Source organism: Vulpes vulpes, chromosome 1 (assembly GCF_048418805.1).
Source record: "Vulpes vulpes isolate BD-2025 chromosome 1, VulVul3, whole genome shotgun sequence".
In the NCBI taxonomy this organism is placed as follows: Eukaryota; Metazoa; Chordata; class Mammalia; order Carnivora; family Canidae; genus Vulpes; species Vulpes vulpes.
The window spans coordinates 48388529-48398999 of NC_132780.1; the positions used below are offsets into that span (position 1 = coordinate 48388529).

The 10471-nt window shown below is 41.4% G+C and overlaps 1 long non-coding RNA gene across 1 annotated transcript in view; it reads left to right on the plus strand.

Annotated features, from left to right (window-relative positions):
* LOC140599656 (uncharacterized) overlaps positions 1-9978 on the plus strand; it is a 58882-nt gene extending 48904 nt beyond the window's left edge. The window contains exons 4-5 of the long non-coding RNA XR_012002552.1: positions 5576-5650; positions 8781-9978. This is a non-coding gene — a long non-coding RNA (uncharacterized lncRNA). The remainder of the gene's footprint in view (positions 1-5575; positions 5651-8780) is intronic.
* Positions 9979-10471: the final 493 nt, after the last annotated feature.

Below are 10471 nucleotides of genomic sequence, written 5' to 3' on the forward strand. Positions count from 1 at the left end.
AGAAAGTGGTTTGCCTTCATCTTGTTGACGCTGTGAAGTCAAACTTACATTTCTCTCTTTGTGGAGATGTTAGGACACTCATGCTAGTTTGGTCCTAGGATGCTGGCGGTAGCACACGGTTTCCCCCTACTAATGCTATTTCTAACTTCATTTAGTTTTCCTGCCCCGATTTTCCTTCTGTTTTGCTTTTCTCACTTATTTTAATCTTACAGCAGAGTTATTTACACACATTTAAAAAAATCTCAAATATTGCCTGCAATGAGGTGGAGGTATTCATAAACACATTAATAAAATAGGAAGCAGTTACACCTTAAGATAAACTGCAGGCTGGGTATATTTATGCTTAGACATGTCTGGAGGTTTTAGGAATGTATCTGGATGGTATTTATGTTCTTCAGGTCTCAAGTAAAAAATTCATATATAGCCGGCCCCTCGTGCAGTTGAAAACCCACGGATAGCTCTGGACTCCACCAAAACTTCACTATTAATAGCCCACTATAGACTGGAAGCCTTACCAGTAACACAGTCGACTAACACATATCATCTGGTGTGTGATATGTATTAGAGACTGTGTTCTTACAATAAAGTAAGCTAGTAAAAAGACAATGTTATTAACAAAATCATCAGTACAGCACTGTATTGTATTTATTGAGAAAAATCCACATACAACTGAAGTTGTGCAGCTCAAATCCAGGTTGTTCAAGGGTCGACTATAACTTTGAGAGAGTTTTAGAGTCAAGATGGGACACAGAGATATCTAGTTCATTTTTCAGAATGTTCTTCATTTACTCTTGTTGGGGTTTGTGTATATAGTTATATAGAATATTTGTATATAGTATATAGAATGAGACAATGTATTTTTCTCATTTCATATTATAAAGATAATATAAGCTCATGTTAAAAATTTCCCACAGCATATACATGGGAATTAAGTAGTAAATTAAAAGTCTTTTCCCTTCCCAATATCTAAATCTCATGTCCTGTGTGTAACACTATAGACCTTTCACTGTACCTGCAGGAATATGTATGTGTGAGGATACTTTGGTGTTACTTGAATGAACCATATTCTTCTGTGAAATAGGCTTTTGTAAGTTGACAAAATATGGACTTTTTTCAGAGCAGTATAATTAGCTGTCTTTTATTCTTTTTATAGTAGCTTATTATTCCATCCTACGAATGCATCATACCTTATTTGACTGGTCTCCTAATGATGGACGCTTAGAGAAAGGCTCCCCTTTCTTGCAAGCAGAGATTGCTGCAACCAGTGTCTTTGATCTTGTAATTTTTACACAATTGCGGAAAAGATATTTTTTGAGAAACATAATTGCTGGGTATGCACATTGAAAGTTTTGATAGATATCCCCAAATGGTCCTCCAAAATGGTGTTCTCCTATTCTCTCATCCCAGCTCCCTTACAAAGACCAGATATAATACAAGTTCCGTTTGTTATAAGGAAGGCAATAATGGCAGTTTGTGTCTGTTTTCATGTGAATTTCATTATTATGAGTGAATTTCAGTACCTTTGTGTATTAATTGCTTCTTTGGGTTTCTTTTTCTTTGGATAATATCTTTAGCTCCTTTGTACATTTTCCCCCTGTTGGATTATCCAGCTTTTTCTTACTGTACAGAGTGTTCTTTATTTAAATTTTCTGTCATGGTATGTCACAATTAAAAAAAATCTTGGTTAATCGTTTATGTCTATCATTTTAGGAGATATGTCTATGTGTATCTATATGTAAAATAGATCTATATCCCCACACTGAATTTCTGATTTGCAGTCAAATTTAGCATTATTTCTTCTAGGGAGTCTTTTTTCCACGCTTAGATACTCTCAAGGCATATTTAGTTATGCTTTTCTGGTACGTTCTGTGGGTTGGGTTTAGCTTTTTAAGCTTAGATCTTTGACTCATTTAGAATTAATTTGATTCAAGAAGTGATGTATGAATTGAGTGATTTTTGTTTTTGTCTGCCTAACCAGGTTCCCCAATATTATCTTTTACTAACTGATTTGAAATACTACCTTTATCTTTTCTTCTGGATCCTTATTCTAGCCCATTGGCCTGTTTCTATATTCTTGGCTCTAGGATTAGAAAGGGTTAGCTTTTAGGCAGAGGGGTTGGCTCTATTTATTTATTTGTCAAAATTTTGAAAATTCACATATGTTTAATAGTTTCAGGTGCACAACTCAATGACCTGATATTTGTACATACTGCAAAATGATTGATACGATAAGTCTAGCTAACATCTATCCTTATATATAGTTAAAGACTTTTTTCTTAAGATGAGAACTTTTAAGATCTACTCTCTCTCAGCAACTTTCAAATATGCAATAGAGTATTGTTAAATATAGTTGCCATGCTGTGTATTATATCCCCATGACTTATTCATTTTATAACTGGAAGTTTGTACCTTTTGGCTCCCTTCACCCATTTCACCCATCCCCCACCCCCTGCTTCTGGCAACCACCAATCTGTTCTCTGTTATCTATAAGTTTGATTTGTTTTTGTATGTGTGTCATTGTTGTTGTTGTTGTTTTAGAATCCGCATGTGAGATCATACAGTATTTCTCTTTCTTTTTCTGACTTATGTCATGATGCCCTCACGGTCCATCTATGTTGTCACAAATGGCAGGATTTCCTTCTTTTCTATGGCTGAATAATATTCATATATATGTATAGACACTATATTTTTTATTCATTCATCCATTGATGAACCTTTAGGTGGTTTCCATATCTTGGCTATTGTAAATAACGTTGCAGTGAACATGGGACTGCCTATATTTTTTCAAATTAGTGTTTTCAAAAAAAAAAATTAGTGTTTTCATTGTGTGTGTGTGTGTGTGTGGGGAGATAATAAGTATCCAGGAGTAGATATGCTGGGCCTTATGATAGTTCCATTTTTAATTTTTTGAGGACCCTCCATACTGCTTTCCACAGTGGCTGCACCAGTTTGCATTCCCACCAACAGTGCACGAAAGTTCCCTTTTCTCCACACTCTCACCAACACTTGTATGGCTTGTCTTCTTTTAAAAATTATTATTATTTACTTGTTTATTTTTATTTTTTTAAAGATTTATTTATTTATTTATGATAGACATAGAGAGAGAGAGAGACAGAGACACAGGAGGAGGGAGAAGCAGGCTTCATGCTGGGAGCCTGACGTGGGACTTGATCCCGGGACTCCAGGATCACGCCCTGGGCCAAAGGCAGGCGCTAAACCGCTAAGCCACCCACGGATCCCCTTACTTGTTTATTTTTAAAGATTTTATATACTCATATATTCGTTTGAGAAAGAGAGAGAGCATGCATGAGCATGGGGAAGAGCAGAGGGAGAGGGATAAGCAGACTCCATGCTGAGCACAGAGCCTGATGGGGCTCTATCTCACGAGCCTGAGATCATGATCTGAGCTGAAACCAAGAGTCGGATGTTTAACTGACTGAGCCACCCAGGCACCCCATGTCTTGTTTTTTTTGGGTAACAGTCATCCTAACAGGTGTGAGGTGCTATCTCATTGTGGTTTTGATCTGCATTTCCCTAATGATGAGTGATGTTGAACATCTCATGTACTTCACACACCATCTGGGTATCTTCCTTGGAAAAACGTCAGTTCAGATCCTCTGCCCATGTTTAAGTCAGATTTTTTGGTTTATTTTTCTATTCAATTGTATTAGTTCCTTGTATATTTTGGATATTGACCACTTATCAGATACAGGACTTGCAAATATTTTCTCTCATTCAGGAAGTGGCCTTTACACTCTATTGATGATTTCCTTTGCCATGTGGAAGCTTTTGAGTTTGGTGTACTCCTACTTGTTTATTTTTGCTTTTGTCTTCTTTGCTTTTGGTATCAGACACAAAGAGCCAATGCCAAGACCAATGTCAAGTAGCCTATTATTTCTTCTAAGATGTCTGTGGTTTTAGGTTTTACATGGAAGATTTAATCCATTTTAAGTTAATTTTTGTGTATAGTGGAAGATAGTGGTTTAGTTTCATTCTTTTGCATATGACTGTCCAGTTTTCCCAATACCACTCGGGGAAGAGACTGTCCTTTCCCTGTTGTATATATAGTCTTGGCTCTTTTGTTGTAAATTAAGTGCCCAGAAAGTTTATTATGTATTTATTTATTTATTTATTTATTTATTTATTTATTTTTTAGTTGTAGAATGTATTAGACTATATGCAGATTGTTTGAGTCAAATTTGCCTGTAGTTGGATTTCCCGCAGGACGTGGAACATCCTCGCAGTGTGGGAAGCAGGCTGGGATAAATGAGCTGAAACTAGTTAGCTGGTCTTTCTGTGCCTCTAAGTGCAATCCATTGGCACAACCAGCCCAGCTCATATGCCACCATGATCACGTATTTACTTTAGACTTGCCAAAGTGTTTTCATATGTACTATCTCATTAATCCTAACAATAGTCTTCCAAGGTAAAGATTACTATTCCTATTTTGGGAAAATAACTTTCATGAAGGTTTTGTCTGAGCTTTGCTCAATGTCTTCCAGCTCCCACTGGCCCAGCCAGGACTCCTGGCCTACCTCGCTCGTGCACTTGCCCTGAACCACAGCGGCCTCGTCTCCGGGGCTAATACTGGATCTTCCACTCGACATTAGCCCCACCACGAGGCGCTCCTTCTTCAGGCCTTTGAGCAGATGACTTCTCAGTTGGATCTGAGATTTTATTTGTGGTTCCCATCCATTGAAGTCATCAAGTTCCCTTTCAGAAATACACCTCATGGAAATACCACTGCAGGCTGGCCAGCGCTGAGATAGGTTCCCTCAGCCTTTGTCTGCAGTTCCTTCAGCAAGCACGAGGCGGGAGGCAGCTGATGGCCGGGCCGGTAGAGTACTTTCTTTCTTAAAAGGATTAAGTTTTCCACTCTCTGCTTTAAAAAAAATTTTTTTAAACAAGGGAATTTTTCTGTAACACTATAAATTCTTCGAGCAGATAGTTATCAGTAGGCTCTGTGATAGCAAAATACTTTTTAGCAGAGAGTCAGTTTGACAGATAAATGTGCTGCATAATTAAAGGATTAAGCATCCTTTCGCCTGAAATTAAATTAAGGAGGGAGGACATTTGCACTAACTTGTTTATGATAAAATTATTTGTTGTCATTTTGCAGGGAATGGCTCTCAAGCCATGAGGTGGTGTCAGTTTTGATATTTTAGCCTCAGAGGCAGGTGGGAAATGACATTTATACATTACACTGACCACAGTGGTACATACCTGAATTGTCTTCAGGTTGTCAAATCCAGACGTTTCCCGTTCATGAGTGTGGGGGAATACTTCCCTCTTTCTTCCTGCTTTGTTTTTGTCTGGAGGGAAAAAGTTCCATCTCCCAGTAGATTCTGGAAGCAACTTGACTTTGGTGCAGACTGGATGGTTGCTCTTACTGAGTGATTCAATCTCTCCCTGACCTGGGTGATAGCGACCGCAGAGGGGGCTTGGGGAAGTCTGATGGGGTGCAGCAGTTTGGGGGGCAGAAGACCTGCCTAAGGATTGTGCAGAAGACTAGTTTTATCTAGTTGGCCAAGCCTGTTTCATAACTTCTGACCCTCTGTTGATTTCTTTTATGCAGGTATCTTCTTGTCTCCATAGAAGCAGAGCTCATCTGGCTGGAACATTCTGGGCATTTGTTTCATCAAGCCCTTTGGTGTGTGGGGGTAGGGGTCGGGGTGGGAAGGATGCTTGTCTTTAGCAGAGGCTCTGGCCAAGCCAGACTGCCAGTGTCGGTGCTCCGGGAGGGGGTTTCTCCCAGGGAAGCCGTCCAAGTGTCTGATGCGGCAGGAAGAGCTGGGCCAGGTCTTGTCAGCATGTCACCCCCGAAGTCTGTGCTCTTCCTCCATATGCTGCCTCCCAAAGGTGGTATTCAAAGTGGGGCTTTGAAAGATAGTAGGATTATTTTAGGCTCAGATTAAAGTGGCAGGAGCGGGGGGAGCCAAGAGTTGCATGGTGAAGGCAGCGAAGTTGGAGACACCTTTGGGGAAGAGAGGGAGAGGTTTCAGAAGCCTCCCTGTGCCTTGAGTCACGGCCCTGTGGCCTTCCTGTGATTCTGTGCCTCTGCGGTGCCATGGTGGTCACCAGCTCCCTAACATCCATCTTTCCTCCTGCCCTGTTTCACCCTCTGCTCCCTCACTCCTGCTTCCTGGGCTCTCCTTTCAAAGAACCCCCCTGGATATGATCTACAGGTTGGTGGTGGGGAGTGCTGGTTGTTAGCCTGAGCAGGTTGGTAGAGCCGGCAAGGGAAGCCGTGGGGTATTCGGGAGACACAGGGAGGAAGGCATCAGGCTGATGGGCAGAGTAAACACCGTGAGCTGGGTTCCTTGATAGATAATCTGCAAGGAAAATGAAAGTAAGGAAGGGGAATGTCTGAGGAGAAGAAATGAAAACTTTTCAGATTTTTAAAAGTATGGGCAAGAGCAAGCTACACAGTGTCTAGGATTTCACACTTGGCTGATAAGACCATAAGGAAACCCAAGAAAAGGATTAGCACAGAAGTCCTGATTGTGATTACCTTTCAGAGATGGGTGTGGGCTGGGATGGAGCATGTGACAGGGATTTCTAAGGGGACTGAAAAGTTCTATTGCTTGACGCGGAAGGTGGTTATAATAATTCATTAAATGTTTACATTTGTTTTGCATATTTTATCTGCACCCGTATTATATTTTACTTTATAATGGAAAGTTTGAAAACCCCGGTAGTTTGATACAATCAATCTGTGCACTAATGAAAATTGTGTGTGTGCAGAAAAACAAGCAACTGAAAACAGCAGAGCAGTAGGTGTGTAAAATTATCCCTGACAGCTATGGAGAATATTCTAGAATTAGGCCAGGGACTCTCCCTTTCCAAATCTCTGAGGCCTCGAGGCACTGGGCTGGGCAGCTCTCCTACCTAACTTTGTCCAGACAGACGGAGGCAGGAAGGATCAGTTTTGATCATGACTGCTGGATGTGTGAGTAACATTCTGCCTGGTAATTATTTTTGACATTTGACAGTTCTGGGCACCACCTTTTGCAGCTCAGAAATGTTGGCAGGGCACTTATTTTTGAAGGGTTCACATTTTCCTATAAGTAATCAAGTATTCATGGGCTATGTCTTTGGGTCCTTAGTTGCCAATTAAGGTAGAGCGTTCTGGAAAGTCACAGACCCAGAGGGCAGCTTAGAGTTTCAGGGAATAACTCATCACTTAGCAACAACAACTACAACAAAAGTGGGAGTTTTATTTATTTATTAAAAAAAATTAATCTCGGGCAGCCCCGGTGGTTCAGCGATTTAGCACTGCCTTCAGCCCAGGGCATGATCCTGGGGTCCGGGGATCGAGTCCCATGTCGGGTTCCCTGCATGGAAACTGCTTCTCCCTCTGCCTGTGTCTCTGCCTCTCTCTCTCCCTCTGTGTCTCATGAATAAATAAATAAAGTCTTAAAAAATTAAAAAAAATTAATCTCTACACCTAACATGGGGCTTGACTCCATGACCCTAAGATCAAGAGTCGTACGCTCTTCTGACTGAGCCAGCCAGGCATCCCAAAAGTGGGACTTCCAAATTAATTAAAAAACAAAACAATCCAGTCCCTGTGTATTGAGCTTACAGTCTTTCAGAGGAGATACCAGATGCATCTTTGTTCCCAGATTTCTCCCCCACCTGTCGGCCACACTGCTGAAATTCCAGGTCTTTTAGATCACACGGGAGGCTAGTGAGATTAAAAATGCAAATGTGCCTGGGAAAAGTAGCCAGGTGAAGACAGTCATCTGTGGTGAAAAAAACAGATAAAGAAAGGGATTCCAAACTAGAGAGAAAGGGGAGGAATATCATAAAGGACGGGGAATGGCTCAGAAGCAAAATGCCTGGAGCTTTGCCAAAGCAGGCAATAAAAAGGCACCGAATGTCTCCAGTGACATGTATGGGGATTTTATCAATTAGGTTCTTTAGGTTTTAAGTGACAGAAAATTCAACCTAACTGAGATTAAGGAAACAATAGAAATTTATTGGCTCATATAATTTAAAAGTCCCATGGGAGATTTGGGGGAAGGTTTCAGGCACGGTGTGATCAAGATGCTCAAACAATACTTTCAAAGCTTGGCTTCTCTGCTGTTACACCTGCTATTTCTCTCTTTGGGATTCTCTCTCAGCAGGCCCTATGCAACCTGGGGCTCCTGTCATCTCCAAAGCATAATGGGCTCTTCCTGGCCTTGATGACTGCAGAAAAAAAATTGTGGAATTAGCCTTAATTAGCTCTGTTTGGCCATACACTGATATCTGAACCAGATGCAGTGGTCTGCTGGGCCATGCTGGAGTTGTGTGCCTCCTCCTGGAGCCAGAGGTGGTTAGTGCCATCCATTCACTTGCACTGAGGTAATGCAGAAGTGACTAGAAGGGAGTGGTGTGCTGAGAATGTAGATGGTGCATGTCCTCCTCAGCAGTCTTTGCGAGTTCCGGTGTGGAGTAGCTATGAAATTAAGTTGTTGGGCCGTGACCAGGATCACAAAATTATCACAGAAGGGAATTTAATAGAAGATAGCTGACTGTGTACATCCATATGTGCATATATACAGATACAAGTGGTTATCTATGTGTATATACAAATATGTGGGTAAATATGTATAAAACACCTCTCACCATAGGGCATGCATGAAGGTATAAAAATGCTGCTTCCTGGGATCGTATGCCAGGCAATGTGCACTGGTAGTGCTACTCTTATTCACACCTGCCTCTTCCGGCCTCTCGTCTCACCAGCTTGGCATGATTTCTCTTCTGTTCTCATCCACTCTCTCCTTGTCTTCAAGGTTTGGCTTGAATGTCACTTCTCCATGAAGACTTTGCTTCCTGGTATCCCCACCCATGCCCGGATACCCAGCTCTTCTTTGTGGCTTTGGAGAGGCTGGCACTTGCCTTACCCGGCCCGAGAAAGGGGTAGAGTTGCACCACCCACTGTGGCCACTATCGGCCTTGGGGGGGGGGGGCACTGAGCACTTCAAAGGCGATGCGTCCAAACTGAGATGTTCTGTAAATATTAAACATGCCCTGGGCTTTGAAGATGAAAAAAATTGTAAAATATCTCATGAATGGTGGTTTTTAGACTTAGTCCATGTCGATAGGATAGTATTTCTGAATGTATTAGGTTAAATAAAATACATAATTAAAATTAGTTTCATCTGCGTCTTCTCATCTCTTTCCAAATGTGGCTACTAGAAAATTTAAAATTACACTCGTGGCTCACATTTTATATGTACAAAACAGCACTGGAATAGAGCATTAGCACCTGAAGCCTGGGCCCTGGCTTCCTTCCCAGAAGGAAGTGAGCGTGGTGCTGGGTGAACTCCCGATTTCACAGCAGAGATAATAAGAACTGGACTCGTAGGATATTTGTACTATTAATGGAATAATTAATGGCACGTGGGGTGTGCTGAACAAATGGTTGCTTCTGTGATGTGTGGCAAGGTCCCATCTCTCTACTGGATTAGCTCTCTCACTGTGTCTTAAGATTTTTATTTATTTATTCATGAGAGACACAGAGAGAGACAGAGAGAGAGAGAGAGAGAGAGAGAGAGAGAGGCAGAGACACAGGCAGAGGGAGAAGCAGGCTCCATGCCGGGAGGCCGGTGTGGGACTCGATCCCAGGTCTCCAGGATTGTGCCCTGGGCCAAAGGCGGCGCTAAACCACTGAGTCACCCGGGCTGCCCTCTCACTGTTTCTAACACACTGCCTGGCTCCTAGCGGAAACCAATAAATTTGAATGAATGAATGAATGAATGAATGAACATCAGAAGTGATTTGGGAAAATTTCTCCAGGACAAAATTTACCCACTTGATAATTTGATTAAAAACAAGTCTGTCAGAGATTCTAAGCCGCTTTATGATTTGCCTGAAGGAAAATTCATAGCTAGTAACTATGGCAACTGGGCAATTCTCATCAATCCTCCTCAATCCTCCTCGCCCCATCCTGTCCCACTTCTCCTCGGTGATCCTGGAGTTTGACCTCATTTCCTGCCTGAATGAGCATTTAAGCATTTTCAGTTTCTACCATTCTTGTTTGCCTTTTTTTTTTTTTTTTTTTTTTTTGGTTATTTGTTTAAACTTTTTTTTTTTTTTTAAGCCACATCTTTTTCAGATTTCTACTTGATACGTGTAATCGATACCATGTGACAATTACATGCACTTTGGAGGGTAACTGTATGTGGTTTTCCCACAACTATGAAATATGTGTGTGCTTTTGCTGCATGGATGTGCACGTACGTGCACACGTATGCACACACATATACTTTTTTTTTACCCTAAGGGTATTTGGTGTAGCAGATTTAGAAATGAAGGTTTTGTGTTACAGGTCGCCACAAGAGAGTGGGATATAGTGATGTTAAAAATATTAAAAATATTAGGTTAAGGGAAAATTTCCTTCATACCACAGAAGGGCTGAGGCTCGTAGACACTGGCCAGGGGCTCCTGGGAGACACGTCCTTAGATATTTCTTGACCTCATT